Source organism: Ranitomeya variabilis, chromosome 1 (genome assembly GCF_051348905.1).
Source record: "Ranitomeya variabilis isolate aRanVar5 chromosome 1, aRanVar5.hap1, whole genome shotgun sequence".
Lineage (NCBI taxonomy): Eukaryota > Metazoa > Chordata > Amphibia > Anura > Dendrobatidae > Ranitomeya > Ranitomeya variabilis.
The window spans coordinates 725,253,396-725,272,247 of NC_135232.1; the positions used below are offsets into that span (position 1 = coordinate 725,253,396).

General features: G+C 47.3%; 1 protein-coding gene across 4 annotated transcripts in view; it reads right to left on the minus strand.

Moving 5' to 3' along the window:
- BTBD7 (BTB domain containing 7) overlaps positions 1 to 13,722 on the minus strand; it is a 36,017-nt gene extending 22,295 nt beyond the window's left edge. For 3 of the 4 annotated variants that reach the window (XM_077268141.1, XM_077268134.1, XM_077268118.1), the window contains exon 1: positions 13,574 to 13,722. The gene's annotated coding sequence lies outside the window, so the exon portion shown is untranslated. The remainder of the gene's footprint in view (positions 1 to 13,573) is intronic. The other variant, XM_077268124.1, reaches the window with a different exon arrangement.
- Positions 13,723 to 18,852: the final 5,130 nt, after the last annotated feature.

The window sequence follows — 18,852 nt, forward strand, 5'->3', positions numbered from 1 at the left end:
TAGATGGTGTCCTTGCGTACTCCTCGTTTGTAGCACACTCGGCACCTTTTTTGCAGCTTACCTTTTCTATCAGTTGGCGGGACCACCCCCGGAAAATGCTGACTCGGTACAATACGAGCACCCTCAGTTCTGGAAGTACTGGGGCCCGCTCCTTCCCTCGTGCCAAACATCAGGGCCTTAACCACTACCTCCTGGAACTGAAGGTACGACGTATCAGTGTGTCGTGCACATTGTGACAGCAGGAAAGCGTTGAGCATTGCCATTTGTACGATGTACACCGACAGCTTTTTGTACCACACCTTGGCCTTCCTCAAAGCACTGTACGGTTGGAGGAGTTGATCGGAGAGATCAACGCCCCCCATGTTTTTGTTGTACCCCAGTACACAGTCCGGTTTGCAGACCTGTGTAGAGGTACCCCGTACAGTGCTGAGGGCACTGCCATCACCGTGTATGGTGGTCAAGAGAAGGACATCCCTCTTGTCCTTGTACTTGACCACCAGCAGGTGGTCGCTACATTGGGCTTTGCCCTCACCTTTTCTGAGCATCTGCCCAAGTAGCGTCTTCGGGAGGCCTCTCTGATTTTTGCGGAGAGTACCGCAGGCTGCGGTACCTCGCACAGAGAGGGATTTGTAGAGTGGGATGCTGGCATAAAAGTTATCGGTGTAGAGGTGATAACCTTTATCCAGCAGTGGGTGCACCAAATCCCACACAATTTTCCCCACTCACTCCCAGGATAGAAGGACACTCAGGCGGTTCAATCCTGCTGTCCTTCCCTTCGTAAACTCTAAAGCTGTGCGTGTACCCCGAGGTACTCTCACACAGCTTGTAGAGTTTGATTCCGTACCTGGCCCTCTTGTTGGGCAGGTATTGACGGAATCTGAGCCGCCCTTTAAAATGAACCAAGGACTCATCCACGCAGATGTCCCTTTTGGGCACGTACACTTCAGCAAACTTTTTGCTGAAGTGTTCGATGACCGGCCGAACTTTGAACAGACGGTCAAAATTGGGGTCATCTCGTGCCGGACACCGGGCATTATCGTTGTAATGCAGGAACTTATGGATGGCCTCAAAACGCGTCCGAACCATGACCATTCGGAACACTGGAGTGTTATATAAAATATCTACACTCCAATATTGCCGAATTTCTGGCTTCTTCACGATCCCCATGTGGAGGACCAGGCCCCAAAACTGCATCATTTCAACTGCGTCTACAGGAGACCAGTTAGAAAATGATGAACCGGGGTTTTGCTCCAAAAATTGCCGAGCATACAAATTAGTTTGCTCCACCATGAGGTTAATAAAATCCTCAGAGAAAAAGACTTTAAAAAAAGTCTATTTCTGTGAGGCCGGTGGTGTCAAACTTGATTCCTGATTCTGCCACAAAATCAGGAATCAGTGGCTCGTAATTTTCGGGGGGCGAGGACCATATGGCGTCCGAAGAGGGGCGCGCTGGTTCATCTTCAGGAGTGGGCGCTGCCTCATCTTCTCTCCTGGGGCGTCTGCATGGCGGTTCCGCAGGACCCGAGGAGGAAGAGGAGGAGGAGGAGGAGGAAGAGGATGAAGAATCTGAAGAGTAAAGGAATGTGGGATCCTCTCCCTCGCTATCAGTGTCGGAGGCAAGGAAAGAATATGCCTCCCCGCTGAATAGCGCTGCTGGGACGAACGAGACATTTTTTTTGTGAGTATGGTGCTTGGGTGTAATTTATTTGTAACTATGTGTACGTGTGGGGGGGGGGGATAGTGTTTGTGCAAACTACTCTGAAAAGAAAAAGCTAAAGGAAAAAAAAGCAAATAGGGAAAAAAAAATACCTGTGAAAGGAAAAGTCTAAAACAGCAGGCCCTAGCTCTGATAAGTGAACTGCGTCACTTATCAAAGTTCGTCGTCGGCGGCTGAGTGCGCGGACGGGGATGTGGAAAAAAAAAAAAAAAAAAGAAACGAAAGGCACGGGTTCAGACGCAGCGGCGGGGTGCGCGCAAGGGGATGTGAAAAAAAAAAAAGAAAAGAAAGACGGGTTTAGACGCAGCGGCGGGGTGCGCGCAAGGGAATGTGAAAAAAGAAAGAAAAGAAAGGCACGTGTTTAGACGCAGCGGTGGGGTGCGCGCAAGGGGATGTGAAAAAACAAAAGAAAGGCACGGGTTCAGACGCAGCGGCTGGGTGCGCGGACGGGGATGTGGGAAAAAAACAAAACAAAACGAAAGGCACGGGTTTAGACGCAGCGGTTGGGTGCGCAGACGGGTATGTGGAAAAAAAAAAGAAAGGAAAGGCACGGGTTTAGACGCAGCGGCTGGGTGCGCGGACGGGGATGTGGAGAAGAAAAGTGAGCACGAGTGTTGATGGTGAACTGCTTAACAAATCAACGCTCGGCGGCACTAAGGGGGGTGAAAAAGAAAAGCGAGCACGAGTGTTGATCGGTGAACTGCGTCACCAATCAACGCTCGGCGGCTGCTAAATATGGGCACGGACGGACGCGGCGCAAAGTGGGGGTGGAGGGGGGGGGGGGGGGAGAAAGATCGGGCCGGGATCGGGGATGGACACTTACGTTTGTAGTCTCTCTTCTGTCTTTTTTTTTTTTAGCAAGAATTATGGTGTCACAGGCTACTGTGGCACCACAAGTCTCACCACAGGAGGGGGATCTGTCAGCGTGACCGCTCTGCAGGAACCCTCAACAAGTGTGAGGATTCCTGCAGAGCAGTCAGACAGGTCAGGGGCAGGTGAGACAGTTCACAGAGCGGTCACACCGCTGCTGTGACCTGTGATTGGTGGGATCGATGATCATATCGATCCCACCAATCAGGGGAGGCCCTGGTGACGCCGGTGTTGCTAGGCACTAGCCTATGATCGGAGCTCATAGCTCCGGTCATAGGCTGGTTACCGGCAGGTCACCAGCAAGTGACCGGCAGGTCACCATCAGGGCACAGCGCGGTCATACCGCTGCTGTGCCCTGTGATTGGCGCGATCGACGATCACATCGATCGCGCCAATCAGAGCTGCAGATTCCAGAGCTGGGCACAGGCGCAGGGCACGGGAGGCAGGCACCGGAGCAGGTAGTTACCAGCAGGGCACAGCACGGTAACACCGCTGCTGTGCCCTGGGATTGGCACGTTCGATGTGATCGTCGATCGCGTTAATCCGGGGGGGTTTGGCCGGTGCCTGGCAACGCAGGATCGAGTACATCGGTACTCGATCCTAGCCTGGGACCTCACTGTCTGATTGGCTGAAACAATGAGAAAGGCTGTGATTGGCTGTTTAATTCTGAACAGCCAATCACAGCGATCGGGAGGCCGGGGGGGGGGGGGCGGAGCCATACCCCCAAGATGCCGAGGCCATCTTCCGTAAGGTAAGATGGCGTCGGAATTTTAATGCGATCACCGCGACTTAAGTCGCGGTGTCGCATTAAAGGGCATGACGTACTATCCCGTCAGTGGTCACACGGGCCCACCCCACCTCGACGGGATAGTACGTCAGATGTCAGAAAGGGGTTAATAATGTAGGTAAGCAGCGGTTTGATCAGGTCGGTGAGACATTTATTTGGGTTAAACAAATATGTAGCACATAGTGATGAGCAAATGTGCTTGAATAAAGGATTATCTGAGCATGCTCAGGTGCTCAGCATATGACTTCGGCGTGCTTGAAAAACATGTTCGAGTCCCCACGGCTGCATGTCTCACGACTGTTAGGGTATGTGCACACGTAGCGGATTTGACGCTGCGGATCCGCAGCAATTTTCCATCCGGTTTACAGCACCATGTAAACCTATGGAAAACCAAATCCGCAGTGGCCATGGGGTGGAAAATACAGCGTGGAAATGCTGCGTTGTATTTTCTGCAGCATGTCAATTCTTTGTGAGGATTCTGCAGCGTTTTACACCTGCTCCATAATAGGAATCCGCAGGTGTAAAAACGCAGGCGAAATCCGTACAAAAAACACTGCAGAGCGTTTTACCTGCGGATTTTTACCTGCGGAAAAATACACACACGAATCCACAACGTGGGCGCATAGACAGCCGCAACACATGTAGGGAGTGCCTAACAAACAGGAAATCCCTCCAGCATGTGTTGCGCTGTCCAACAGCTCAAAGACATGCAGCCGCGGGGACACTGAAGGAAGCTGAAGACACGGTGAGCACCCTAGCATGATCAGATAACACCTTAAGGTACCGTCACATTAAGCGACGCTGCAGCGATAGCGACAACGATGGCGATCGCTGCAGCGTCGCTGTTTGATCGCTGGAGAGCTGTCACACAGACCGCTCTCCAGCGACCAACAATGCCGAGGTCCCCGGGTAACCATCGGGTTGCTAAGCGCAGGGCCGCGCTTAGTAACCCGATGTTTACCCTGGTTACCAGCGTAAAAGTAAAAAAAACAAACAGTACATGCTCACCTGCGCGTCTCCCAGCGTCTGCTTCCTGACACTGACTGAGCTCCGGCCCTACAGCAGAGCGGTGACGTCACCGCTGTGCTTTCACTTTCACTTTAGGGCCGGATCTCAGTCAGAGCAGGAAGCAGACGCTGGGAGACGCGCAGGTGAGCATGTACTGTTTGTTTTTTTTACTTTTACGCTGGTAACCAGGGTAAACATCGGGTTACTAAGCGCGGCCCTGCGCTTAGTAACCCGATGTTTACCCTGGTTACCAGTGTAAAACATCGCTGGTATCGTTGCTTTTGGTGTCAAACACAACGATACACGGCGATCGGACGACCAAATAAAGTTCTGGACTTTATTCAGCGACCAGCGACATCACAGCAGGATCCTGATCGCTGCTGCGTGTCAAACTAAACGATATCGCTAGCGAGGACGCTGCAACGTCACGGATCGCTAGCGATATCGTTTAGTGTGACGGTACCTTTACCCAAGCACGTTCATCACTAGCAGCAAACTCTCAGCTGTAGGAAGTAATAGATTACAACCAGTCTCAATGTAATAAATGTCACCATATTCACTAAGAGCAAGCAGAGATCTGAAAACTTAACGTGCAAAAAAGTATTCTCCAAAAATCATCATTATAGGCTCTGTTTACATCTGCAGAATGATAATGTTACTGAGGGAATCCCTGTGACTGTTGTGCCCACCAATTCCCATCTAGGATTGTTCCTTGAAGGGATATTGCCATCTTAGTAAATGATGGATCTGGGCCATAACTAATTGCCGGGAATCTGATTTATAAGACCCCCAACTGTGCTGCCGCACCTTCATTCTCTGGAACTTCGGGGGTCTCAGAAGTCAAACCATCAGCGATTATGTGAGAGCATATCCCAGCAGCATGCCGACACTTACCAAGATACAAATGCCCCCTTAAGTTGGGCTTCCCCTTTTTTTTTTTTACAACAAACCTTTAAATCTTGCAAGGGAAGCTGCAATAACTCACAAAAAGCAAATTACTTTCATCTCTGAGACAGATTCATCTCCAGCTTCCAGACTACGAAATCTGGCAAATCTTTTCCAACCTGCAGTCTCTAGTTACATCCAGAGCTGCATTCAGAATGCACTTCTCAAGGATAAACCAACATGTGCTTTAGATGTGAACAAAGGCGGCGCCCACTCCGGGTAAAGGTACCTTCACACTAAGCGACGCTGCAGCGATATCGACAACGATGCCGTTCGCTGCAGTGTCACTGTTTCGTCGCTGGAGAGCCGTCACACAGACCGCTCTCCAGCGACCAACGATGCCGAAGTCCCCGGGTAACCAGGGTAAACATCGGGTTACTAAGCGCAGGGCCACTCTTAGTAACCCGATGTTTACCCTGGTTACCAGTGTTAAATGTAAAAAAAACAAACACTACATACTTACATTCGCGTCCCCCAGCGTCCGCTTCCCTGCACTGTGTAAGCGCCGGCCCTAAGCACAGCGGTGACGTCGTTGTAAAGTCGCTTAAGGTACCTTCACACTAAACGACTTTGCAGCGATAACGACAGCGATCCGTGACGTTGCAGCGTCCTGGATAACGATATCGTTGTGTTTGACACGCAGCAGCGATCTGGATCCTGCTGTGATATCGCTGGTCGTTGCTGAAAGTTCAGAACTTTATTTGGTCGTCAGATCGGCGTGTATCGTTGTGTTTGACAGCAAAAGCAACGATGCCAGCGATGTTTTACAATGGTAACCAGGGTAAATATCGGGTTACTAAGCGCAGGGCCGCGCTTAGTAACCCGATATTTACCCTGGTTACCATTGTAAAAGTAAAAAAAAAAAAAAACCCAGTACATACTCACCCTCTGATGTCTGTCACGTCCCCCGGCGTCCGCGCTGCTGCTCAGAGCTTCCTGCACTGAATGTGTCAGTGCCGGCCGGAAAGCAAAGCACAGCGGTGACGTCACCGCTGTGCCCTGCTACTGCCGGCGCTTACACAGTGCAGGGAAGCGGACGCGAATGTAAGTATGTAGTGTTTGTTTTTTTACATTCACATTGGTAACCAGGGTAAACATCGGGTTACTAAGCGCGGCCCTGCGCTTAGCAACCCGATGTTTACCCTGGTTACCCGGGGACTTCGGCATCGTTGGTCGCTGGAGAGCTGTCTGTGTGACAGCTCTCCAGCAACCACACAGCGACGCTGCAGCGATCGGCATCGTTGTCGATATCGCTGCAGCGTCGCTAAGTGTGAAGGTACCTTAAAGGTATCTTCACACTAAACGATATCGCTAGCGATCCGTGACGTTGCAACGTCCTGGCTAGCGATATCGTTGTGTTTGACACGCAGCAGCGATCAGGATCCCGCTGTGAGATCGCTGGTCGTTGCTGAAAGTCCAGAACTTTATTTCGTCGCTGGATCTCCTGCTGACATCGCTGGATCGGTGTGTGTGACGCCGATTCAGCGATGTCTTCACTGGTAACCAGGGTAAACATCGGGTTACTAAGCGCAGGGCCGCGCTTAGTAACCCGATGTTTACCCTGGTTACCAGTGTAAAAGTAAAAAAAAAAAAAAACACACTACATACTCACATTCCGGTTCCCTGCACTCCTCCTGCATCCTGTGTAAGTGCCGGCCGTAAAGCAGAGCGGTGACGTCACCGCTCTGCTCTGTGGGAGATGCTGGAGATGTTCGGCGCTGACACAGGATGCAGGAGGAGTGCAGGGAAGCGGACGCCGGGCACCGGAATGTGAGTATGTGGTTTTTTTTTGTACTTTTACAATGGTAACCAGGGTAAACATCAGGTTACTAAGCGCGGCCCTGCGCTTAGTAACCCGATGTTTACCCTGGTTACCAGGGGACTTCGGCATCGTTGGTCGCTGGAGAGCTGTCTGTGTAACAGCGCTCCAGCGACCACACAACGACGAAACAGCGACGCTGCAGCGATCGGCATCGTTGTCTGTATCGCTGCAGTGTCGCTTAGTGTGAAGGTACCTTAACTGGTTTATTTGGAGCTGCTCCCTCGTTGGCTGCACAATCATACTCCTAAGGCACGAGAGAAGAGCAGCCACCAGACTCATCTGTTGCAGCTGATCTACAGTCTCGTTTCTTACTACTGGAAACATCACAGACTCATCAGCTTACCACCAACGTGATAAATATGGCTGATGTGGATCCTCTCCCCCCCAAACTGCAGACCTCGCTATAACCCTTTAATAAGTGTCATCACTCCAAAGTAAGCATCATGGCGCATCTGGGGCCATATTGGGAAGTGTCGGGGAGGCGGCTGCCCGGGCAGCTCTTCAGACTGTGTACCTTTAGAATAATGACCGACACAAATTATTACTATTTTTTCCCTACTGAGCTTCTGCTAATACACATCAGTCATCCTGAACAAGCAAAGCTGCAGTGTAAAGCATGGGGGGCAAAGCTTGTGTGGGAAAGCAGCTCTTGGACCTCCGACGAAGAAGCAGTCAAAAGCAACAGGGGACACGATAGAGCGATAAAGATAGCAACTAACGCCCCGAGGCTCCTCTCCTACAGCTAACGTACGTCATTCATATATAAAGGGGAACATGTGCATGTATATTCAGTTGGCAACACGCAGATCAGCAGCAGATTCACTGCGCGTCCACAGATCATGGATTCATCCACCACACAGTGAGCCCACACCAGATATAACCTGACAACGCAGCGTCCGGCACATCTCCATTACATTTCTGACTGCGCATCACTTATCCTCTCTCATGTAAACAGGAAACCGAAGATACAAGAAGTAGCCAAGATGTCAGACTGCCGGGTTACAACCACCCCAATCCGGGACCAAATCCTGTTATTTTCACAATGGCAGATATCACGTGAGCAACAAAACCACAACATCCAAAAAGTGCAAAACTAAAACCCAGCACATAACCAGATCTCAACAAATCTGAACAGCAGAACAGTGAGTGCAGCTCTGGAGTATAATACATGATGCAACTCAGGATCAATAATGTAATGTATGTACACAGTGACTGCACCAGCAGAAGTGAGTGCAGCTCTGGAGTATAATACAGGAGGTAACTCAGGATTAGAGATGGGCGAACCTGAACAGTAAAGTGGCGTTCGTACCAAACACCTACTGTTTGGGGACAGACATCGAACACGGACTTCACCAGGAAGTCCGTGTTACTGTTGGGGTTTGGCTGCCCGAACACTGGGTGTTTGTTGAGACTTTCACGGTGTTATCAGGGATCTCACCGAGGTCACTGAAGTTCGGCCTGGCTGGGAACGCAGCCTCAGTGACCGGCGGTAACCTCAATGATATCATCGCTGGTCACTGAGACTAAAGGTACCGTCACATTAAGCGACGCTGCAGCGATATCGACAACGATGCCGATCGCTGCAGCGTCGCTGTGTGGTCGCTGGAGAGCTGTCACACAGACAGCTCTCCAGCGACCAACTATGCGAAGTCCCCTGGTAACCAGGGTAAACATCGGGTTACTAAGCGCAGGGCCGTGCTTAGTAACCCGATGTTTACCCTGGTTACCAGTGTAAATGTAAAAAAAACAAAACAGTACATACTCAGCCTCTGATGTCCGTCAGGACCCTGGCCGTCTGCTTCCCGCACTGACTGTGAGCTCCGGCCGGCCGTAAAGTAAAAGCAGAGCACAGCGGTGACGTCACCGCTGTGCTGTGCTTTACTGCCGGCCGGCGCTCACAGTCAGTGCGAGAAGCAGACGGCCAGGGACCTGACGGACATCAGAGGCTGAGTATGTACTGTTTTTTTTTTTACATTTACAATGGTAACCAGGGTAAATATCGCATTACTAAGCGCGGTAAATTGTAAAACATTGCTGGCATCGTTGCTTTTGCTGTCAAACACGACGATACACGCCGATCTGACGACCAAATAAAGTTCTGGACTTTCAGCAACGACCAGCGATATCACAGCAGGATCCAGATCGCTGCTGCGTGTCAAACACAACGATATCGCTATCCAGGACGCTGCAACGTCACGGATCGCTATCATTATCGTTGCAAAGTCGTTTAGTGTGAAGGTACCTTAACCCCTTCACCCCCAAGGGTGGTTTGCACGTTAATGACCGGGCCAATTTTTGTAATTCTGACTACTGTCTCTTTATGAGGTTATAACTCTGGAACGCTTCAACGGATCTTGGCGATTCTGACATTGTTTTCTCGTGACATATTGTACTTCATGATAGTGGTAAAATTTCTTCGATATAACTTGCGTTTATTTGTGAAAAAAACGAATATTTGGCGAAAATTTTGAAAATTTCGCAATTTTCCAACTTTGAATTTTTATGCCCTTAAATCACAGACATATGTCACGCAAAATACTTAATAAGTAACATTTCCCACATGTCTACTTTACATCAGCACAATTTTGGAACCAAAATTTTTTTTTGTGACGGAGTTATAAGGGTTAAAAGTTGACCAGCAATTTCTCATTTTTACAACACCATTTTTTTTTAGGGACCACATCTCATTTGAAGTCATTTTGAGGGGTCTATATGAGAAAATACCCAAGTGTGACACCATTCTAAAAACTGCATCCCTCAAGGTACTCAAAACCACTTTCAAGAAGTTTATTAACCCTTCAGGTGTTTCACAGGAATTTTTGGAATGTTTAAATAAAAATGAACATTTAACTTTTTTTCACACAAAATTTATTTCAGCTCCAATTTGTTTTATTTTACCAAGGGTAACAGGAAAAAATAGACCCCAAAATGTGTTGTACAATTTGTCCTGAGTACGCTGATACCCCATATGTGGGGGTAAACCATTGTTTGGGCGCAGGGCAGAGCTCGGAAGGGAAGGAGCGCCATTTGACTTTTCAATGCAAAATTGACTGGAATTGAGATGGGATGCCATGTTGCATTTGGAGAGCCCCTGATGTGCCTAAACATTGAAACCCCCCACAAGTGACACCATTTTGGAAAGTAGACCCCTTAAGGAACTTATCTAGATGTGTGTTGAGCACTTTGACCCAACAAGTGCTTCACAAAAGTTTATAATGCAGAGCCGTAAAAAAAAAAAAATCATATTTTTTCACAAAAATGATCTTTTCGCCCCCATTTTTTTATTTCCCCAAGGGTAAGAGAAGAAATTAGACCACAAAAGTTGTTGTGCAATTTGTCCTGAGTACGACGATACCCCATATGTGGGGGTAAACCACTGTTTGGGCGCATAGCAGAGCTCAGAAGGGAAGGAGCGCTATTTTACTTTTCAATGCAAAATTGACTGGAATTAAGATGGGATGCCATGTTGCGTTTGGAGAGCCCCTGATGTGCCTAAACATTAAAAACCCCCACAAGTGACACCATTTTGGAAAGTAGACCCCCTAAGGAACTTATCTAGATGTGTTTTTAGAGCTTTGAACCCCCAAGTGTTTCACTACAGTTTATAACGCAGAGCCGTGAAAATAAAAATTCTTTTTTTTTTTTTTTTTCACAAAAATGATTTTTTAGCCCCCAGTTTTGTATTTTCACAAGGGTATCAGGATAAATTGGACCCCAAAAGTTGTTCTCCAATTTGTCCTGAGTACGCTGATACCCCATATGTGGGGGGGAACCACTGTTTGGGCGCATGACAGAGCTCGGAAGGGAAGGAGCGCCATTTGGAATGCAGACTTAAATGGATTGGTCTGCAGGCGTCACGTTGCATTTGCAGAGCCCCTGATGTACCCAAACAGCACAAGTGACCCCATATCGGAAACTAGACCCCCCAAGGAACTTATCTAGATGTGTTGTGAGAACTTTGAACCCCCAAGTGTCCCACTACAGTTTACAACGCAGAGCCGTGAAAATAAAATAATATTTTTTTTCCCACAAAACTTATTTTTTGGCCCCCAGTTTTGTATTTTCCCAAGGGTAGCAGGAGAAATTGGACCCCAACAGATGATGTCCAATTTGTCCTGAGTACGCTGATACCCCCTATGTTGGGGTAAACCCCTGTTTGGGCACACGGGAGAGCTCTGAAGGGAAGGAGCACTGTTTTCCTTTTTCGACGCAGAATTGGCTGGAATTCAGATCGGATGCCATGTCCCGTTTGGAGAGCCATGATGTGCCTAAACAGTGGAAACCCCCCAATTATAACTGAAACCCTAATCCAAACACACCCCTTACCCTAATCCCAACAGTAACCCTAACCACTCCTCTAACCCAGACACACCAACCCTATTCCCAACCATAAATGTAATCCAAACCCTAACCCTATCTTTAGCCCCAACCCTAACTGTAGCCCCAACCCTAGCCCTAACCCTAGCAATAACCCTAGCCCTATCACTAGCCCTAATACTAGCCGTAACACTAGCCCTAACACTAGCCCTAACCCTAGCCCTAACCTCAACCCTAGCCCTAACCCCAACCCTAGCCCCAACCCTAACCCTAGCCCCAACCCTATTCCTAACCCTAATGGGAAAATGGAAATAAATACATTTTTTTATTTTTCCCTAACTAAGGGGGTGATGAAGGGGGGTTTGATTTACTTTTATAGCGGGTTTTATAGCGGATTTTTATGATTGGCAGCCGTCACACACTGAAAGACGCTTTTCATTGCAAAAAATATTTTTTGCGTTACCACATTTTGAGAGCTATAATTTTTCCATATTTTGGTCCACAGAGTCATGTGAGATCTTGTTTTTTGCGGGACGAGTTGACGTTTTTATTGGTAACATTTTCGGACACGTGACATTTTTTGATCGCTTTTTATTCCGATTTTTGTGAGGCAGAGTGATCAAAAACCAGCTATTCATGAATTTCTTTTGGGGGAGGCGTTTATACCGTTCCACGTTTGGTAAAATTGATAAAGCAGTTTTATTCTTCGGGTCAGTACGATTACAGCGATATCTCATTTATATCATTTTTTTATGTTTTGGCGCTTTTATACGATAAAAACTATTTTATAGAAAAAATAATTATTTTGGTATCGCTTTATTCTCAGGACTATAACTTTTTTATTTTTTTGCTGATGATGCTGTATGGCGGCTCGTTTTTTGCGGGACAAGATGACGTTTTCAGCGGTACCATGGTTATTTATATCAGTCTTTTTGATCGCGTGTTATTCCACTTTTTGTTTGGCGGTATGATAATAAAGCGTTGTTTTTTGCCTCGTTTTTTTTTTTTTTTTTTCTTACGGTGTTTACTGAAGGGGTTAACTAGTGGGGCAGTTTTATAGGTTGGGTCGTTACGGCCTCGGCGATACTAAATATGTGTACTTTTATTGTTTTTTTTTATTTTATTTAGCTAAAGAAATGTATTTATGGGAATAATATTTTTTTTTCTTTATTTAGGATATATATATATATTTTTTTTTACACACACATGTGGGTACGCACAAGGGGGGGGGGGGGGGGTGTGAGAGAGGCCAGTCTACAGTACGCACGGGGCGGGGGGAGGCCAGTCTACAGTACGCACGGGGCAGGGGGAGGCCAGTCTACAGTACGCACAAGGGGGGGGGGCAGTCTACAGTACGCACAAGGGGGGGAGGGCAGTCTACAGCACGCACAAGGGGGGAGGCAGTCTACAGTACGCACAAGGGGGGAGGCAGTCTACAGCACGCACAAGGGGGGGGAGGCCAGTCTACAGTACGCACAAGGGGGGGGGGAGGCCAGTCTACAGTACGCACAAGGGGGGGGGGGGAGGCCAGTCTACAGTACGCACAAGGGGGGGAGGCCAGTCTACAGTACGCACAAGGGGGGGGGGGGGGAGGCCAGTCTACAGTACGCACAAGGGGGGGAGGCCAGTCTACAGTACGCACAAGGGGGGGGAGGCCAGTCTACAGTACGCACAAGGGGGGGGGAGGCCAGTCTACAGTACGCACAAGGGGGGGGGGGGGGGAAGAGGCCAGTCTACAGTACGCACAAGGGGGGGGGGGGGGGGGAGGCCAGTCTACAGTACGCACAAGGGGGGGGGGAGGCCAGTCTACAGTACGCACAAGGGGGGAGGGAAGTACAGACGTGTGTGGCAGTATATACAAGATGAGGGCAATATACAGTATACACGGGGAAGGGCAATATACAGTATACACAGAGGGTGGGGGCAGTATATAGTATACACAGGGGGTGGGGAGAACAGTATACACATTTCATACATCGACATACATCAGTGCTCCGGTTCTCTTTGCCTCGGGACCGCAGTCGGTGACACTTCCCCTTACACAGGCCTCCCTCATTCCTTCGCCTGTTCCTCTATACCCGGCCAGGCCTCTGCCTTAGACACTCACCTCCTAGAGACTCAGAAGCTCCCGATTTCTCCCATTAGTCTCCTGAGCTCTGCCAGAGCCATTATCCCGGTGATAGCGGCCCGGAACTTCCCCTCCGCCTCAGAACCCCGCCGCCGCCATCTTGTCTCATCCCCTCCCTCTCCTACGTCACCAGCCAAGGAAACACGTGGCCCTTCGTGACGTCACTAGTGCGTCCGGACAGATCTATGGAGCGCAGAGTACCTGCTGTATCTAATCCTACACTGTGTGATACTGTCTGCTGAGCGTGTATCTAATCCTATCATATGTGATACTGTGTGGTGAGCTCTGTATCTAACCCTATCCTGTGTGATACTGTCTACTGAGCCATGTATCTAATCCTATCCTGTGTGATGCTGTCTGCTGAGCTGTGTATCTAATCCTCTCCTGTGTGATACAGTCTGCTGAGCCGTGAATCTAATCCTATCCTGTGTGATACTGTCTGCTGAGCCGTGTATCTAATCCTATCCTGTGTGATCCTGTCTGCTGAGCCGTGTATCTAATCCTATCCTGTGTGATACTGTATGCTGAGCCGTGTATCTAATCCTATCCTGTGTGATACTGTCTGCTGAGCCGTGTATCTAATCCTATCCTGTGTGATAATGTCTGCTGAGCCGTGTATCTAATCCTATCCTGTGTGATACTGACTGCTGAGCCGTGTATCTAATCCTATTCTGTGTAATACTGTCTGCTGAGCTGTGTATCTAATCATACAGGATAGGATTAGATACACGGCTCAGCAAACAGTATCACACAGGATAGGATTAGATACACGGCTCAGCAGACAGTATCACACAGGACAGGATTAGATACACGGCTCAGCAGACAATATCATACAGGATAGGATTAGATACACGGCTCAGCAAACAGTATCACACAGGATAGGATTAGATACACGGCTCAGCAGACAGTATCACACAGGACAGGATTAGATATATGGCTCAGCAGACAATATCACACAGGATAGGATTAGATGCACAGCTTAGTAAACAGTATCATACAGGAGAGGATTAGATGCACTGCTCAGCAGTCAGTATCACACAGGATAGGATTAGATGCACAGCTTAGTAAACAGTATCATACAGGAGAGGATTAGATACATGGCTCAGCAGTCAGTATCACACAGGATAGGATTAGATGCACAGTTTAGTAAACAGTATCATACAGGATAGGATTAGATACACAGCTCAGCAGACAGTATCACACAGGATAGGTTTATATACACAGCTCAGCAGATGGTATCACACATGACAAGATTAGATACATAGATAAGCAGACAGTATCACACAGGACAGAATTAGATGCTCAGCAAACAGTATCACACAGGATAGGATTAGATACACAGCTCAGCAGACAACATCACACAGGATAGGATTAGATATACAGCTCAGCAGACTATCACACAGGATAGGATTATATACACAGCTCAGCAGACAGTATCACACAGGATAGGATTAGATACACAGCTCAGCAGTCAGTATCACACAGGATAGGATTAGATACATGGCTCAGCAGGCAGTATCACACAGGAGAGGATTAGATACACTGCTCAGCAGACAGCATCACACAGGATGGATTAGATACACGGCTCAGCAAACCGTGTCACACATGACAGGATTAGATGCACAGCTTAGTAAACAGTATCACACAGGATAGGATTATGGGGGGACTGTATTACATTCTATGGGGGGGGGGGGCTGTATTACATTCTATGATGGGCTGTATTACATTCTATGGGGGTGGTATTATATTCTATGGGGGACTGTATTACATTCTATGAGGGAGGATGGCATAATACTCTTTTATGGGGCTACATTATATTATATGGGGAGGTAGGCTGTATTATATTCTGTATTAAATGTATTCTATGTATTAAATTTATTATATTCTATGAGGGGTGATTGCATCATACTCTATGAGGGGGCTATATTATATTCTATGGGGAGCTGCATTATACTCTATGAGGGGGCTACCATATATTATATATGCAGGGGCTGCATTATACTATATGAGGGGGCTGCATTATATTCTCTGGGGGGTTACATTATACTCAGGGCTACAATATATTCTGTGAGATGGCTGCATTATACTCTGGGGTGGCATCATTATACTGTATGTGGGCTGCATTATACTATATCGAGGGCTATGGGGAATACATTATACTATATGAAGAACTAGGGTGCATTATACTATGGGAAATGAATTGTACTACATGGATGACTATGGCGGTACATTATACTATATGGAGCACTATGAGGAGTGTATTATACTATATGGAGGACTGAGCAGTGTATTTTAATATATGGAGGACTATGAGGAGTGTATTATACTATATGGAGGACTATAAGGAGTATTATACTATATGGAGGACTATAAGGAGTATTATACTATATGGAGGACTATGAGGAGTGTATTATACTGTATGGAGGAATATAAGGAGTATTATACTATATGGAGGACTATAAGGAGTATTATACTATATGGATGACTATGAGGAGTGTATTATACTATATTGAGGACTATGAGGAGTGTTTTATACTATATGGAGGACTGAGGAGTGTATTATACTATATGGAGGACTGAGGAGTGTATTATACTATATGGAGGACTATGGGGAGTGTATTATACTATATGGAGGAATGAGGGGTGTATTGTACTATATGGAGGGCTGAGGAGTGTATTATACTATATGGAGGACTATGGGGAGTGTTTTATACTATATGGAGGACTGAGGAGTGAATTATACTATATGGAGGACTATGGGCCGTTTATTATACTATATGGAGGACTGAGGGGTGTATTATACTACATGAAGGACTGATTAGTGTATTATACTATATGGAGCACTATGAGGAGTGTATTATACTATATGGAGGACTGATTAGTGTATTATACTATATGGAGCACTATGAGAAGTGTATTATACTATATGGAGGACTGATTAGTGTATTATACTATATGGAGCACTATGAGGAGTGTATTATACTATATGGAGGACTGATTAGTGTATTATACTATATGGAGCACTATGAGGAGTGTATTATACTATATGAAGGACTGAGGAGTGTATTATACTATATGGAGGACTGAGGAGTGTATTATACTATATGGAGGACTGAGGAGTGTATTATACTATATGGAGGACGGAGGAGCTCATTATACTATATGGAGGACTATGGGGTGTATTATACTAAACAAGCAAAATGCTGCCTATTCATCGAGTGATTGGATTGTTTATGTGGGAACAGAAATCCTTGTTCTCAGCAGCACATCGCCGGTGTAAACTGTAGTTGTGCTGCTGATAACATGATACTGTATGGGGACAGATTGATCTAATTGTGATTGTTCTTTTCCATTCATTCTTTCTCAGTTGGGGGAAGAGACCGGGAAACAAGCGAACGACTTCACTATTGTCGATCACACTCGTTTAGTGGCCTGAGATCAGCGCATGTAAATACAGCAGAAATGCTTCGCAGGGAGATGAGGCAAGGATGATGACAGTTGTAGTTAGCACCCGGCGCCTGGGAATAGTGCTAACTCTACTGCTTTTCCCAGCCGCCAAAGCATTTAATTCTGGTATGTGTAATGATTTTTAGGGTTGATGTCAGCTGCTTTCAATCCCTGGTGTAAGTAATGGAGAGGTGTCTATCAGACACCCCCACTACTAGCCCAGACCTGGCGAGACCCAGCGACTCTGAAGAGCGGTGACGGTAGTAACAATACCGCTCTTTACAGTCGCCGAGCTCAGCGCAAGACCCGGAATATCCGAAGAGCGGTGGCGTTACTGATGTCACCGCTCTTCAGAGTCACCGGGTCTCGTGCTGCGCAGCGGAACCAAACGTGGCTGTAGTGTATGGAGCATCAGAATGAGGTTCCATAGCCTTTGGTCGCCTCATCCCTTCATTATCTACGAGATCCAGTTATGTAGGTAAAGTAGCGCCTTTTCTTGGTACTGCAACTAAAAGCCATAAATAGGACCGAGCTGTAATGCTGGATACAGCTGTGATTATATGTTAGGCTGGTTTCACACTTGCGTTTTGATCTGCAGCGTTTTAAAAAAAACGCATGTGGTGAAAAAACGCATGTAAACGCGGCAAAATGCCACGTTTTTTAGACGCATGCGTTTTTGCATGTAGAAAAAAACGCGGCGTTTTGCCGCGTTTACATGCGTTTTTTCCTGCGTTTGCGTTTCGGAAGTTCCTGAGTATTTGTCTGATTATCAGCATGTATTCAGCGAGTCCAGGTCCAGTGCTCTGCCTCCTCATAGGGACTGTGACTGCGCCATAAATTTGATTCCAGGTAGTAAATTTCCTAAGGGAAGACTATTTAATCTGTCTGTACCTGAGCATGCCGCAATGCGTTCGTATATCAAGGAGTCTCTGGAGAAGGGGCATATCCGTCCATCCTCTTCCCCTCTTGGTGCGGGATTCTTTTTTGTGGCCAAGAAGGACGGATCTTTGAGACCTTGTATTGACTATCGGCTTCTGAATAAAATCACTGTTAAATTTCAGTATCCTTTGCCTCTGTTGTCGGACTTGTTTGCCCGGATTAAAGGTGCCAAGTGGTTCACCAAGATAGATCTTCGTGGTGCGTACAACCTTGTGCGCATTAAGCAAGGAGATGAATGGAAGACAGCATTTAATACGCCCGAAGGTCATTTTGAGTACTTGGTGATGCCTTTTGGGCTCTCTAATGCTCCCTCAGTGTTTCAGTCCTTTATGCATGATATTTTCCGGAAGTATCTGGATAAATTTATGATTGTTTATCTGGATGATATTCTGGTTTTCTCTGAAGATTGGGACTCACATGTGGAGCAGGTCAGGATGGTGTTTCAGGTTTTGCGTGAGAATGCTTTGTTTGTTAAGGGCTCAAAGTGTCTCTTTGGAGTACAGAAGGTTCCCTTTTTGGGTTTTATATTCTCCCCTTCTGCTGTGGAGATGGACCCAGTCAAGGTCCGAGCTATTCATGATTGGACTCAACCCACGTCAGTTAAGAGTCTTCAGAAGTTCTTGGGTTTTGCTAACTCCTACCGTCGTTTTATCGCTAATTTTTCTAGCGTTGTTAAACCTTTGACGGATATGACCAAGAAAGGTTCTGATGTTGCTAACTGGGCTCCTGCAGCCGTGGAGGCGTTCCAAGAGTTGAAGCGCCAGTTTACTTCGGCGCCTGTTTTGTGCCAGCCTGATGTCTCACTTCCCTTTCAGGTCGAAGTGGATGCTTCTGAGATTGGGGCAGGGGCCGTTTTGTCGCAGAGAGGCCCT